At 35.1% G+C, this 16996-nt stretch overlaps 1 protein-coding gene and 1 pseudogene across 4 annotated transcripts in view; both read left to right on the top strand.

Moving 5' to 3' along the window:
* FGF14 (fibroblast growth factor 14) overlaps positions 1-16996 on the top strand; it is a 679448-nt gene that overhangs the window by 120144 nt on the left and 542308 nt on the right. The window lies entirely within an intron of this gene.
* The window catches only part of LOC129526489 (large ribosomal subunit protein eL39-like), a 37274-nt pseudogene continuing 25714 nt past the window's right edge, over positions 5437-16996 (top strand).

The raw sequence follows: 16996 nt of genomic DNA, 5'->3' as shown, positions 1-16996 counted from the left end.
ATGAGAAATCTGGAGAAATGTTTTTGGAAGTCATTTTAGTACCCCTGAACTTGTACCTCTGAACTTAAAAAATAAAAAAAGAAGTTAGGATCAGAGCAATAGTGGAATACATAAGATAAACAGAGTCAAAGATTCCAAGGTGAGGTGAGTAGTTTTTATGACAAGACTACACTTCAGGAGCAAGTGTGGAGAGATGGAAATGAAGAGAAGATTGCTGGTTTTGATCATTAGGAGGTTGTTGGTGACCATGGTGGAGTAGAGTCAGGTCAAAGCACTGACAGCGGTAGGGGCTTGTTTGCTCTGCTTTGAAGAGTGGATAACTGTGAGGAGGGAGATGAGGTCGGACCAAAACATGCTAGAACATTGATGAGACATACCCTCTCTTTGCTGGGCTGATGAATAGAGTTTTCAGGGAGAGGGCCACTCTTGCTTCTTCTTTACTGGACATTTCTAAATCCAGAAAAGCATTCAAGGACCAATGGCACCACAGGCTCAGGGACAGCCCTTACTACCTCCTGAGCTTACTCAGAGCCTGCATTCAGGTAACTCAGTTTTGATGCTACTCTATTTTATAACCATTAAAAAGAAAATCTTACTTTTCATCAGAACAATGGCTTGATTTCATTTAGAATTCCTTAAAATTATTTTATGTTTGGCCTTGTGAAAATATTACTACTGAAACTCAAGCACTTGGGGAAAAAAAGGAATAAAAGAAAGTAATAGCAGAAATAGATGAAATCTAAGTCTGGTTCTCCAAGCACGTTGGAAAGCACCTTTTTATCCTATTTATTTTATACTCCTCCTCTAGAGATTGTATCTATCCCTTCATGGAACTATGATGTTAGGTTCCCTTGAAATGTACACAGAGTTGACCCAAACTCTCAACTTTATATTCTGTAGGAAGCTCAATGTCCTTCCCATGATTTCTGGTGTTTCCCAGGGGCACCTGTTCTCATGTTCACTCTAGATCTGTTTTCATATTCCTACTAAACTCTAGATCTTGTTTGTTTGTTTTTTAAATCTTAGCTCTTGGAGCTGTTCTTATTTCTTTATCTCATGCATACTCCAAAATAAAACAAAAACCACCATTCAAAGAAGGCATTGGTGTGTATAATGGCTTCACTGAAGGTTTGCAGTGACTAAGGCAGTTTACGTTGCAGAACCAAACACTCATTCAGCTGCTGTCCTGCATTCCTGACACTGGAATTTTTTAAATTGACCTCCTTTTCCACATGATCAAACATCCTGTTCCATTGCTGACCACTGCCCCCTCCACTCTCACTGATGGCTTGCCCTCTCTCCTTTCTTGACATCTTCTCCACCCTCCAGATTCTATGAGCATCTCATGGAGCAGTCAGCATCAGTTGGTTGTGCAGTTTTTCACATAAAACATTTCCTTGGGTCATACTCCCCCACTTAAAACAGTCTCTCCAGGTATTTTCCTAAACAAAGGCAGTTCTCTCTCTTTGGGAAACTCTGGTACCAGCTGTTAAAATGACATTTGTTTCCAACCTGCTACATAATTTTAAAAAGATAAATATGCTATTTATTCTTTGGTAGCTGGCATGTCTGGATAATGCTGAAATAATTGCCTACTTTTCCTGCAGCATGTGGTCTGAGAAGGTACTGTTATTTGAACTGAGTGAAAAAAGGAAAAATAATTTGTGTTTAATATCTACAGCACTGCATCCACATTATACTTAAATGATATTTGTAATTATTATTTACTATGTATACAACTTCCTCCCTAATATATTAAATCATACACAGAATATAACTTTAGGCCTGGTCTCTGGGCAGCATGTCTCCAAGTCAGTCTGTTTCCAATAGATGTAAATGCAGGAAAGAATCTGTATAATATTAGGGAGAAGACTTGGAAGGCATCTGTGCATTCAGCAGGGAGAATTGATGGCCAGGCATTTTCCAGGGGAGCCTAGATGTATTTCAAATAGAGTTCCCAAAGGGTTTTATCCTGAACAAGATGTTAATGGTTAGATTATAAAGCTTAGACTTTTAGACTGTGTTGTTTCCAAGAAGGGTTCAATTTATTTTAACTTACATTTTTTAAGGGGAGCAAAGCTGAGGAAAGAAAAAATATAATTGAGTATGCATTGGGCACTGTGCCCATTATTTTGTACTATGTGCAAATATATGGAAAGTGCTTAGAACGGTGCCTGGCATATGTTTACTAGAATTAGTATTACAAATTAGTGATCAACAATATACGAAATGAGGAACAAAGTAATAGACACAAATAATATATTAAAAACAATCACATAATATATAACTCAAATTTGGAACGTGAAGAAGCAAACCCTGGCAACTAAATTGATTAAATGTAACGTGCATTTTGTTAAAATTTTGCTAGTTGTAGTGTTAGTTTAATAACCAAAAGGTAGAAATAACCTGAACCTTCAACAATAAGAAATAGTTAACAGATAAGCTTATGTATGATGGTACCTACCAAAATACCATGTTTTCCATAAAACATGTTTCCATGTAAATATATTACTTGGGAGAAGAATGAAAACATTGTATAAACCTTATTAAATCTATCATCTATTTATCTATCTATCTGTACAAACCTACATAAGTATAGAGAGGTTTGGAAGAAAATATAGCTGTATGTTCCAAATAATCTCTTGATGGAGGGATGATGGGGAATTTAAATTTTTAATTTGTCCAATTTTCTTCCACTAGTTCTCAGTACTTTCATAGTCATAAAATAACATTTAAATAAATTAAAACAAAACAATCCAGTTCATATATGTCAAATATATATAATGTCACCTTTGCTTTTTATGACTTTTATATCCAGCTGGTATATATAAGTCGCAAAATGTGTCACATCATCTTCGTTTCCTGGGCACTTTTGTACAAGGTCACTATGGAGGGCTCAAAATGCGCTCTGTGTTTATACTTCATCATTGCACCCTCGGCAGATGGTACCAGACTTCTGTATCTGATGGAATTTGATTTCCTGTCTCACAATTGCTGTTTGCTTTCAGTCATTTATCTTAAAATGTAACAAATGAGCGTTATGATAGCAGCAGAGAGGGATTTTTCAGAGTAATGCATATACCGGAGCTTAATGAAGTGTGTATGTGTGTGTGTATGTGTGTGTATGTATATATATATTACATAAAATATATGTAGAGTGACACTTACATTGCTTACATTTGCATTTTGGGGTCACACATCTAAAAGCCTGAGTTTTAGAGCAACTTGATTTTGTTTCCAGAAGGAATGATGCATTTTGAACCTATGTTCAATCACCCCTGTTTCATCTACCTCATCAGATGGTGAAATGCATGAGTTTATAGAAGACTAACTTCAGGAATGGCTATGGCTGATGTCAGTACATACCACTGTATTGTTTGCGCTTAGCTTGAAGCCACCTTTCCAGTTTTCAACTTGTCCGCTGCTTCCTCTGCGAAGGGCAACCCTGAGCCTCAGGAGATGGATGCCAGTCAGCTCTAATTCTGCACAAACCGTTTTACCTCACTGGGCCTCCATTGTTTTGTCATATGTGAAGAAAGGCACTCTTCAGAACCCTTAGCCTGTGACTCATTGCCTCTTTTAATGGGCTATGGATGTGAGTGGGATCATCTAAAGGATTTTAGCTACATTTTGTGTTATTTCATTAGAATTCAATTATGGAAGCTGGTAGCAGAGCCACTTCCGTTGAATAGTAGGTGGGCTCCCACCTTGAATGCAGCTTTAATGAGGCTCTTCAAAGACCACAGTCAGCCCAAGAGAAAAGCATGTACTCTAAGGCTTGTATTTGATTCTGGGGCAATCATTTTGCAAAGTGAATTGAGCAGATATGATCCCATTTGTGCAAAATTTGCAGTCCAATACAGGTAATAATGACTTGGATGGTGATATTAGGATGTAAATAAACAAATACACATTAAATTAGGTCAGTTACAAAAGTAGGCTAAGAACTCAGTGAATGCAGGAGTACTTTTGTGGGTTCACTGTAATGGATGTCAACATGTGGCAGAGAAGGGTTTGAATGGCTGTAAAATTAGTGTGAAAAGCAGAGTTCAGTAGTTGGCTTTCTTCCTGTTTCTCAAGAAGATCCGGTAAATGGTTGAGCTTATGAAAAGTCTTCCCTCTCCTGGGATCCTCCCCTGCTTGGGATGCTGTCCAGCGGGGTAATGGGAGGCAGCAGAGCAGAGCCCAGGGCTGGCCTCCCGATCTGCCTGGAGCTCCTCCAGGTCCCTCCCCTGGGAAAGGGAATAGTGTCTACAAGCTGCAGGTTGGGCTGGTAAGTCAAGCTGATGAGGAATCATCTACATAACCCCAGTGGGCACGCGGTGGGGCCAGCATGCTGCTCTTGCCTGGGAGGGAGGGCATTGAGTGCCCTGCACACTTCCCAGAGATAGCTGAGAGGGGGACATTCTCTCCTTTAGGACAGTGAGTCATGGTTTTCCAAGTTTTGAATAACTTTCAGCTTAAGCTCAACTTTAGAATTAATGAGGAATGTGCAAATTTAAAACAAAGAGGCACTGCAGTTGTTTTAAATAAGAATATAAAGTGAATAGTGATTTCTAAAATAGATTTTCTTGATAGTCATTCTAAAAACAATTTTCATCAACCACAATCTCTGGCATCTGTTTAAAAATAAGGTGGGTAAAATTGGCCATATTCTAGTAATGTGGCAGTTGATAAAATTAATCTACAAAATATTTGAACAGATAAAGGAATTACAATTTAAAATGATGAAAGTTAGGCAAAATATTAATCCTTCCATCATCTTTCTAGGTTGACATGCTTTTAGCAAGCACCCTTAGCTTCATAATTTTTGCTTCTTGGCCTCCATTAATTTTAGATAGGTGACCATCAGCACAGATACCTGTGAACATACTACCAAGTTAGTCAAAGTAACTTTATCCTATTATTGTTTGCAACACTGAGACCTCATAATCTCTAACTCTTTGCATAATTTACTGTCAATTTTAAAATGTCATGCTGTTATAGTAACTAAACATATCATTCCTGTGTTTCTGGTTGCTTACATAAGATGTTGCTTAAATAAAAAACTCTCTGAAAACATTAGGGCTCAAACACACATCTCTTTGTAGTTTGTTTATACTGTTTCAGAAAGAAGACTGCATACCGTGACACTTACATGTTTTGTAGGCAAGTTGAATAGTGCACCAAAGGCTTTCAAACTTCTTAAAAGGAAAAATAATTCTTTGAACTGACAGTGAACAATCTTTTCAGAGCTGGAGAATTTCTGTTTGATGGTCTGTGTCAGATGCAATGAACATTAAGAAAGTTTCCATATGCTAAATATGTCAGTAGTTTGGAGATTTCAAGAGATCTTTGCTGAAGTGCTTTTGATTTCAGAAATGATGAACCAATAATGTGTATATATATATATATATATATATATATATATATATATATATACACGTGTGTGTGTGTGTGTGTGTGTGTGTGTGTATTTCCAAGTTAGGAAGACAGAAATTTCCAGAAGCCTCTAGTTAGTATTATTCAGTCGTTAAGGCAAAAGCTCTGTTGACTGAGATTTCATCTGTGCAATGGTTTTCACTTATATTATCTCAGAATTATGCAATTCTCAGGCCAACTTTGAGTCTCTACTTAACTAATGGAAAAACTACGTCTCAGACTGAACAATTTGCTGAAAACATTTCATAGGGAATGACTAACTTTTATAGTCATTTCATATTCTACAATGCTTCCTAAAAGTAAAATTCCACTTTAATCTTTATGGTGGTAGAGAAGTAGCTCAAGAAGTAGGTATGAGGGAAGTTTGTTTTGTTTGTTTTTTTACTGTTCATTGCTCTTAAACTCAATTTAAGATTACAATTATTTTATTATTATGTTGCTGAGATCAGTCAGTGGTCTCATTCTGTCTTGTATATATGTTTCATTTTAAATAACTGTTCGTTTTTGCTACTCTTGGGAAGATTGTAGAGGGAGTTAAATTGGAGCCTGAGTTGTCTAAGCTAAGCAGAGGTAACAATTGGAAAGAAGTATTTTCTTGGAGGGTCCAGAATCCTTTGGACTCACACTACTCACAGGACAGAACTTTAGAAGTCCTATTTGTGTTCCGAAATCTAGTTTATTAGGCATAAAAGTCTGAGATCCCGATTCTGTATCTAATGTTCTTTGCAAGGATCCATTTCAGCTGTTGAGATTATTGGCAAGCAATTTCCCAGTGGAATGCCTTTATGGCTGAATACTTGGCTCTTTACTTTCAAATTCATTTTTATCATCTTTTCAAATATTTCAAATGTTATGTTTGATGTAAAGAGTAGGAGAGAAATCCATTCTATTTTAAATACAAATTTTCAGAGGTTGTAAAAAAATATAATAGCCCCTTGTCCAGATGTTATGATTTAAATTCTTCATTAGATAATATTTTTGGCATATTTTTTAATTTATAAAAATACTGAAACAAATATGACCCCTTTGGAATTTTAGAGTGGCAGAGAGAGAGAGAGAGAGAGAGAGAGAGAGAGAGAGAGAGAAATCTGAGAGAGAGAGAGAGAAAGAGAGAGAGAGAGAGAGAAATCTGCCTAATCTCAGTTGGCAGATTAGTAGCTTCTGCAGGACATTACAGGAAGTATTACCCACAAGGTCAAAATGCAGAGAAAATAGTTAATCTCTGTCATTTGCTATGAAGATAGGACATAATTGAATGCATACAGGAGAAAATGCTTCAAATATATGCTAAGATTCTGTCCTAGGCAAAATATAATCCTGATATGTTCACAGAAAATCAAGATACATTTAATTATTTTGGATTTTATAGATACTTATGAGTTGAATGCTGTTACCATGTTGAATGCTATTACGAGTAAAATGCTATTTTACTCGTCATTATTTAATAAATAATTATTTATTATTTATTAAATAATGACGAGTAAAAACAAAACTAAAACTCTATACTGGTTACAAGATATATGGGCACGGTTTCTACATTCCATATCTGAGGATCAAAGACAGAATACTCCAAGTCAGACATAACCAGAATATGGGTTAAATCAGTGGTTTTCAATATTTCCTCCACCAAGGGCCAATGGCTTCTTTTAGTATGTATGTGTATGCGTGTATGTGTGGGTTTGAACCCCTTGTTTGACAGGCTTTTAACTTTCTAAACAAGCTGCATTCTTTAAAAAATATATTATATATATGAGTGTTAATCAGAACTTCTGAGCAACATTTTATAAAATTGGCATTTCATTCTTCTTGTTTATTCATCACCTGCAACCTGCATTTTGCTGGACACAACATTCAAAATCCAAAGAGACAGCATCCTTGCTTTCATGAATATTAAAATATGGGTTTGTGTGGGTGGGGGTAGGGGACAAATAAATAACTAATAAAATTCCAGATCCATTAGAAAGCAACTTGACATTTTAGTTTGTACAAGGTTGCCACAGATACATGCAGCATTCTTTATGGAACTTAAAAAAATCAAAATCTTTCTGACACTCAGAGGTGTAGGTGCCCCAAGGTGGGATTCACTGTGGGATTCAGTGATGTTATTGTATTAAGTATCCAAAAAGCATGTTTGAAGAGAATGAATGATACAGGGAATTGCAGAATGCGGTGGGAGCCCCATGTGCAGCTAGCCAGGCACAGGCAAGGGATAGTGGCAATGGCAGATCCACGACAGAACATTTGCTACATGCCAGCAGCTTTCCACATGATATCTACAGCTCTCAACAAACCCCTCGAGGTGACTACTATTGCTGTCAGTTTCTTTTTTCTTTTCTTTTCCCCTTCCCTTCCTTCCCTTTCTCTTTTCTCTCTCTCTTTCTTTCATTTTTGAGACTTCTTTCTTCCTTTTTTTTTTGAGACAGGGTCTTGCTCTTGCTCTGTCTCCCAGGTTGGAGTACAGTGGTGCAATCACGGTTCACTGCAGCCTTGAACTCCAGGGCTCAAGCAATTCTCCCACCTCAGCCTTTTAAGTAGTTGAGACTACAGGCACTCACCACCATGCCCTGCTAATTTTTGTATTATTAGCTGGAGTCTCACTATGTTGCCAGGCTGGTCCTAAACTCCTGGGCCTGTAGAAAGAGAAAAGAAATTAAAGATTTTTAAGAGGAGAAAAGCATTTACTATAAATTAGGAAAACAGCTTGATCATTTAAAAAAATAATAAAAATCACTAATTTCTGCTTATGACATTTCAGGTGTTCTATATTAGTACACACACAATCTGTTACTAAAATTAAGTTTGAAAATGTAACTATTTTTTACTTCATTCTTCTTTAGATCACAAAATTTACCTTTCAGCAAGCACAGTGCTTATTTTTATCATGTGGCATAAATGAATGCCTTGAGTCGTTTTGAGGGTAGGCCATTCCAAATCTTCTGAAAAGCAAACCTCTGAACAGGTGGCGAGTCTTCAGATTTCCTTTTGGTGAAGGCTATGCACAGGAAGGAAATTACATGTTGTGGATTAATTCTGTCCCATGCTGCTATTTCTTTTTGTCATGAATTCTATTTCCTATAAACACGATTAGTCGACGGATCAGTGGTTTGCTATTATTAACTAGGTTAGGTCTATTTTTTAGTGTCCCTGTCCAAAAGTTACTCAGCACGGGCTTGAACCACACCATATGTCCAGCATTGCTACGTTTTTGTCAAAATAATGCAATGTAGTGATGTCCCTTATATTCCCTTCAACTAAAGGAAAAGTCTTTGCCTTTTTCTAAGGACAGACATTGGAATTAGCTCTCACATAACTAGTTTTTATTTATTTCATGACAGGTCATAGGATATGATATCAACAATGACAACCTAACCTGCTTTATTTTTAAAAAATCTTCTGTGAACTCATGAGATATATTTGTTTATTAAATTAAAATACGTTTGAAGCTATCTTTAAAAGTCTTATCAATGAATTTCTTTCCTTATTTTAAAATGAGATGTACATAGTACAGTGGTTAAGACAGTTGGGTCTCCTGTCAGTGTGACATAATTCAAACTCTGGCCCTCAATATCTATATTGAGTGATATATAGATATATATAGATATATATAGATATATCACTCAATATCTATACGATCTTGGGCTAGTTATTTCACAGCTTTGTGTCTCAGTTTTCCTATCTGTAAAATTGGGATAATGACAATGACTACCATTTCTACTGCAGAGTTTCATGTGTGTATGCATTTTTATTTAAAATAAATAAATTAACACATATGCAGTATTTAGGACAGGACCTTGTGTGCTGTAGTCATTTAATAAATGTTAGAAATTATTACTACCATTCCTGCCATTACCATATCCTCATTTAGGAATATTTACTTTGCACCTGCTTTGTGCCAAGCACTGGACTTACAAGGGTGAAATAAATTATGGACAAGGTCTCTTCTATCCTAAAGCTTACATTCAATGGTGAGATACAAGTAATCATAATTTTTAAGCAAAAAAGTCAAATAAACAAACAGTAAGAAATGCATGAAGTAACATAGAGTGAAATGATTAAAAGACAAAGGGGTTTATTAGACTGAGTTGTCCGGGAAAGCTTCTCAGCGTTTGTGATATTTAAACTCAAATTTCATGATAATAAAAAGCAAGCCAAGAAGGTGAAAGAGGGAAAATGGGGAGGGAACTGTCAGTAAAAAGGCTATAGCACTGAAAACCTAAGGGGTGTTTGAGGAAAAGAAAAAATGTCAGAGTGGCTGGAGACTGTTGGCAAAGTGGAGGGAATCAAAAAGTTCGGCCAGGGTTGGTGTGTGGAGAGCAGCTGGACAGGCTAGGGAGTCTGAGTGTTACTTTTTTTGCAACTGGAAGCCATTGCAGAGGAGAGACAGATCACATGTATGTTTCAAAAAGATTCTTCTGAGTCCTCACTAGAGAACAGACTATTGGGTTGGGGCAAAGGAAGAAGCAGAGACTTAGGTTAGGAGGCTACCAACGTGGCCCATGTGAGAAACGATGGTGACCTGGTCTACAGAGGTGGGAGCCAGGGTGGAAAGAAGAGGAAAGATTCAGATTAAATTTTTGGAATTATTTTTGTGCCATGCTGTCTACTTGACCACACGTCAGACAGACACCCAAAAGTGCTCGATGATAGCGATTGTCATTCATAACATTTATTGCAGACCCAGACACTGTACTAGTTATTTGGAATTTAAACTTATAATTTTGTAAGGAAAATGGACATATGAAAATTAATGAAACACAATGTGATATTAACTCCAGTGAGCCTAAATAGACGGAACGAGTACTCAAAGGAGCTCACTCATCTGGGGCTTTCCAAAAGAATTCGTGGGAGAAATAATATTTGATTTTAGCTTCCATTGATGATGGGTTGGAGTTTGGCATGTTGAGAAATGGGAAGAAATGCACTCTGGACAGAAAATGGAGGTGCGTGGCTCAGAGTTATAAATGTTCATGGAGTATTTAGAGAAAATTACATGAATTGCTGTGACTGGAACACGGCAAATGGACGAGACAGAATGGTGAAGAGAAGAATGAGTATGATGGAGTTTTATTTTGCAGGAAGGCGTGCTGGGGAACTGGCAAACCAATATGAGATATAAAAATTGTTAAAAATTTGGCAAAGATTCAGAATTTAATTTCAAGAAAAATTTCACTAGACACCAAATTAACCAAAAACTGTACATCGTAATATTAATTCTGATAAGTATTTACCACAAAACCAAGGGTAATTGACTAAATCACTCCTTCACATAGCAAGATGAAACTAATAATATCTCTGCAGAGCATGTGGAGTAACTAGCTAATATGAATACAGAAACTGTGTCCTTTTAAAAGCATGTTAACTGCTTATTGTTTAAACGTTCATGCGTTCATTTCTTTCAGCAAACAGCATAAGCAAGGAAATAATACTTTAATGCATTTATTCAGTGGTAACAATGATACTTGCATTAAATCAAATTTATCTGACAACAAATTTTGAAAGCACTTTACACAGAATATACACCCAAACACCAGTTGCTACAAACATGACAAAGGACTAATATATTTACTCTATCATGAATTCATAATAATCAATAAGAAAAACATTAAGACAAACAAATAAATGACAAACAGCTTGAACAGACAATTCAGCAAGAAGGAAAAACAAATACCCAGACATAAAATACAATGCAATGTACAATATATATGCCTATATGTCTATATATTTATGCTCACTTACAGTTCAAAGCATGTAAGTGAAATTCAACTTATATTGTTTATAGAAGTAAATTCTTGGCAAGCAGGTTGACAATATGTGTAAAGATCCTTAAAAGCTTTTATATATTTGGTAAGTAATTCTGTTTCTGAGAATCTATCCTAAGAAAACAAACCTAAGTAGGCAAAGTGTTACAGTAATGAAAACAGCTGAAATTTCTATCTATAGAGAAATGTCTTGAGATTCAGTGGTAAAGTCATTTCATGTAATATGATACAGATTTTGAAATATGATTTATTAAAATTGTGTAGTAACATAGGAAATGCTTCCAATACAGCATAAAATAAAAATCAGAGTAAAAATTATGTTTATGCTTAAAATATATGAAATACCTTAGAGACACAGAGAGAGAGAGAGAGAGAGAGAGATGAAAGACATTTACTATATGGATGTTTCTAAGTGAAGGAATATGGTTCTTTTATTTTTTTTTCCCTGAATGTTTCATGTTTTCTTGAAGCAGCATGTAATACTTTTATAACATCATTTTACTTAAAATTTTACAACTTTATTGTCAGATAACAGATTAATTCTATTTTAAATTGTAAACATTTAAGACCAGAGAATTTTTTTAAACTTGCTCAGGCACAGTACTAGGTACTGGTGAAATAATGGAAAAAAACTGGTCCCTGCCTTTGAACAGCAACTCCACTAGGGCGTGGTGAGATGCAAAGCTCCTGGTCAGGCCTCTAGCTTGTGGACACCATCTTAACCAGGCCTTCCAAACAGATGGTATCTATCCACTAGTTTCTGATTTTTTTTTTTGAAAGGGTGAGTCTCACTGTGTTGCCCAGGCTGGCCTTGAACTCCTAGGCTCAAGCAATCCCCCTGCCTCATTCTCCCGAGTAGCGGGGATTACAGGTATGTGCCACCACATCTGACTTCCATCAACTTGTGTTAAAGATTGCCAGGGCGGAGCTGGGTGTGATGGCACATGCCTGGAAGTCCTAGCTACTCAGGAGGCTGAGACAGGAAGATCACTGGAACCCAGGAGTTCAAGGCCAGCTTGGGCAACATATTGAGACTCCATCCCTAAAATACAATAAAATATAATAAAATAAAATACAAAATAAAATAAAGATTGCCAGGGTGATAATTTAATGCCTAGGAAATTCACCACATCCCTACTTACATCTGAATAAAATTCTCTGTCATATAATTTTTCTTAATACTATTTTTATAAGAGATGACAAACAGTTATCACCATTCTTCATATAATAGCTCACCTAAAATTAAAAGCAGAATTATGCTTTTTGTGGTCTTCCCCAATCTGCCTGTGCTATCCATGCTGACAGACACTTTCAGAGTTAACACGAAGAACTTTGTTTTACAATTGTAGTCTATTGCTGATTGTGAAATTTGTGATATATTAGCAGAAATTGCCTTGACTGTTGAATTCGCATATGTCCAGTTGGTCTCCACCTAGGACTTAGTGGCTTTTGCTTTTCCTTATGAACTGTTTTTCACTTTTCCAATATTTGTGCCAAACAAGTCATTCACTGCCTGTTTCAGACCACATTTTTCTGTATCACCCAAACATTAAGCTTGAATTATGTTTTTCTCAGTTGAATGTTACTTCACCATTTAATGAGAAAGTTGTATCTCTCCAGATTGCTGATTGTTAGGTGATATGGTACACAATCTAAATATTATTTTGCCAGCATAAATAACATCTCTATCTTCTCAGTAACCTATTGAATGATCTTCTTGTTATAGAGGCAGATAAAATTGGTTGCCATGGTGAGTTTATCATTAAACTTATCAAAAGATTAGTCAGTCTTTTGATGGCAATATTTTTTGTTAATTTATTTCTATTTGAATAATATAACATGTTTTCCCCTCATGTATTTTAGTGATTTAACTTAAAGGATTAAATTTTTGACTAGAAATTTCCAGGTAACATCTGTAGTCTTTATTAAGTTTTGATTTATATGATTTAAATTATAAAAACACCATCATCATATAAAATTAAAATATAACAGGTCAGAAATGAGAAGTGAAGTTCTCTTTCTCCCATCATCCCTAGTTTCCTTTATTAGAAACTCTATTGAGATTTTCATATGCATTTGCATATATTATTCTAGACATTTTCCTGTATCCACAACATTATGTATGTATATAATGTATTATAACTTACATAACTTTTATATAATATCTATATATTTTGGTTTTACTCAAATGATATCATAGTATAACATTATTCTGCAGCGTTTTCAACAAAATTATCATGCAAAAATGTTCACATCAGTCATTTTTAGATCTTCCTTATTGTTTTTTACAATAAGGAAAAAGTTTTTTTTAACTACACATTATTCCTTTGTGTGGATTATTATGAACTATTTCACTAACCCTTAGTGAGTTAGTCAATGACACCGAGTGTCTGCAGTGTGCTTGGACTTATGTTGGATGTCATGGAGACAGTGGTGAACAAAGACCAAGATTTTGTCCTCAAAGTGCTCACATTTTTGTGTCCTTAAGGATAAGTTTTTCACTATTATGGCAGCTTTTCTATTCAGAATAAATTTTATTCCATTTACGTTTATTGGTTTCATAAATGTGTGTGGTCCTATTCTGATGTCTTAGAAGATTGTATTTCATGATTTATTGTTTCCTTCTTATCTATTTATAGCTAAATTGAATGTACTCTTTTTTTTTTTGTATTTTTTGAGGCATGAAAAACGTCAGCTCACCTAACCAGCTTCTTTTAGTAGTTTTCTCAATATCCTTAGATAATTCATTTGAATAACTATTTTTTGATTATTAACTGTATACAATCTCTGTCTGCTTTGAAACTTAGAAATTACTATGTTTGTATTTTCTTTTACCCCCGAATTTTAGTACTTTACATGATTGTAAAATACCAAGAATTATAACATTTACATTTGGTTCTGTAACCATAATTATCTTGTTTATTTAAATCTAATTTTTCATTTATATTGATCTAGCACTAGCAGTCATCCTTTATAGAGAACACATTATTTAAATTTATCTCTTGCTTGAAGATATCTTTCTCTCTCTCTCCACATAGCCATATATATAACCATAGATATGATATGTATATCCTTTACATGTATGATACATAACTTTAAAAATGGCCAATACATTTCGTATGTCCTTCAGTGTTCCAAAAATTATTATTTTTGTCTATACACTTGACTGAAAAATCTTGGCTGAGTATACAATGTATGAGTCATGTATTTTTTCTGTTAGAATTTTGCCAGCATTTCTCCACTGCGTTGGTCATTGGAAGTTGATGTCTGAAATGCTCCCAATTTGCTTTTTCTCCACCACACTGTTCTAAGCACAGTGTTCAGTGCTGGAGGCACAAAGATGGAGAAGTCTCAGATCCCTTCATTGAGAAGCTCCCCGACTAGGGTGTGGTTGAGCCCCAAATCAGTCATCTGGCTCATGGACATAATTCTAACCCAATAGTTGTGAATAACTTAAAGTATAATAATAATAAAATAAAATAAAAAAAAGAAAGTTTATCTTTTGTCTTAAGGTCCAGTAACTTCACTAGAATCTTCAGTTAACTTTCCACATCATTTCTTTGTAAATACAGTGTGATTCTTTAACTTCATCGTCTTTTGTTTCAAGAAAGACTTCTTTTGTTAAACTATTGAAATTTTGTCTGTTTCTTTGTTTTTGTTTGTTTTCTTCAAGAATATCAATTTTGACCATTTGGTTACTTTTTGTCTTCTGTAACTATTGTTTTCTGTCTCCAGTGAGTTTATATGTTTATTCCTTTATTTTTGTGTAATTTGCTTTTCAAGCTTGTGTTTTACCTTTCTTACTGATTTCAGCAGTATATATTCCACTCTTTTCTTTCTCAAGTGTAGTTTTCATCTAAAAGATAACTATACTGATATTTTCAATTTATTTTCTGAAATTGGTGAGTTCATGTTTTATCTCTGTTATCTTTGATCCCTCTTTTATATGTTTAATATCTTTTTAAAATTCTTTACCCAGAATCCATGGTCCATGTTGCATGTTTTCTTTATATTCTTTAAGAATATCATTTGATATAAATTTGCTTCTGTTTATTGGGAGCAATTCTTTTATAAAATGCGGTATTTATCTGATCTTTGCTTCTTTCTCTCTGTTTCTCTTTCTCTCCCTCCTGTATTCTCTCTTTGAGATGAGCAGATCACCCACAAAGAGGATTAGCCTTGTTGTAATTGGATGTTTAAATTACACATTTTTATTTTGTAATTTAGAGTTTGCTTATCACTGATCTGGTGACCTCGGTATGCAATTACAAAGAGGGAGGTTCCTCTCTCTTCAGCTCTTCTAACTCCATCTAACTCCATCTTTGGCAGTTTTTTGGTGTCAGGAGTTTTAATGGGAAAAACAAACAAAAATGGCCAATATTTGTCATTCACCTTTAGTCAGCCTCTTCTACTGTTCTGGGAAGTAGAAGTTGAGCCTATATTTTCTCACCCCAAGTAAAGGATCACTAATTAGACCTTTTTGAATTTACCAGTTACTTTTAAGAAATCTGCATCTTGGTCAAGATCTAGAGAGATGAGTTGTCCCTTATTTTTTCTCTCATTTTGTATCGGTATTTTGCAATAGTCTTCTTAGTCTTTTTTTGTGGGGCTGTCATAGCTTCCCAATTTCATTGCAATTGTAATTTTATCTAATTCTTAATTATTTTAATCAATTTTTTAAATGACAATGCAGGAAGTAAACAAATTTTTTTTCTTCTTATATTTTACAAGAAATCTCCATTAGTATGCTTCAAAATAGAGTAATCAAAGTAAGCATTTGCATCAATTTAAAAAATATTTTTATTGATTTTGAAAAAGAAGCACTTTTCAGTGTTTTCAGTTCTTAAGTAAAGTGTTTTCAGTTCTCAGGGAAAAATGTATTCTGGAATTCTAATTTTGATTTCTTCACTTACCAGCTGTGATTATTCTATTTAGTCATTAAATTTTTCTCAGTCTTAAGGGTATAAAAATTCCTACTTACCTCACAAGGCTATTTTGTGAGAATCAAACAGAATAAGACATGAAAATCTGGAATGTTACCAATTCTAATGCAACTATCAGGTACAGTCAATATTTACATTTTACATACGGAAAAACACTTCCATTTTTCCATATGGAAGAAAACCCAAGTCATGGCTTATAGAAGACCATAATGGATTCTGCCTTTTGCTTGAATTATATTCAGATGCGCTATTATTTTTCACCAAGTCTGATGGAGATTGACAACAGTGCATATCAGTGTGTCCATGCTTGCAATTACTTCCCTTATCCTCACCTTCCGCCATGTTTGCTAAAAGAGATAATGAACCCAGCAGTTCTGTTTCTGAGCATTTGCAAAGCAGAAATGGGTATGGAGAGTTAAGGAGTTTATACCAGAAAGAGCCAAAATTTACTTACACAAAAACATAATGGAGAAATAAAGGGTAGTGGAGACCTCGTTATGGAGGGAAGTTTTGATGGAGGATGAGAATGAGAAAGGAAGAGAGAGGCCAAGTTAAAGAGAGAGAAAAGGCATTTTAAATTGTTTTTTGGTTATGAATTGAATTTCTTTTAATATTTTCAAAAGATACAAGTAAGTATTAGAACTATTTTTAATTACTTTGGGGTGAAGGACTGTGTTTCTTTATGATACAGAATGACATAGGACTTACATGGTATGCCTCCAATTTCCTCCTCCTATCTACTCTCAGCTCTTCTCCATCCCGTGCTGTGCCCTGGGAGACTGACCTTGACCTTTGGCCAATGGGCTGCATGATCAAACAACTAGCAGGAGAAGAGTGAGATTGGGGATTTTGTCCTAATACCCTCCTCCTGAC

The sequence above is a fragment of the Gorilla gorilla genome, chromosome 14 (genome assembly GCF_029281585.2).
Source record: "Gorilla gorilla gorilla isolate KB3781 chromosome 14, NHGRI_mGorGor1-v2.1_pri, whole genome shotgun sequence".
Taxonomy (NCBI): domain Eukaryota; kingdom Metazoa; phylum Chordata; class Mammalia; order Primates; family Hominidae; genus Gorilla; species Gorilla gorilla.
This window is presented reverse-complemented; position numbering and strand designations above follow the sequence as displayed.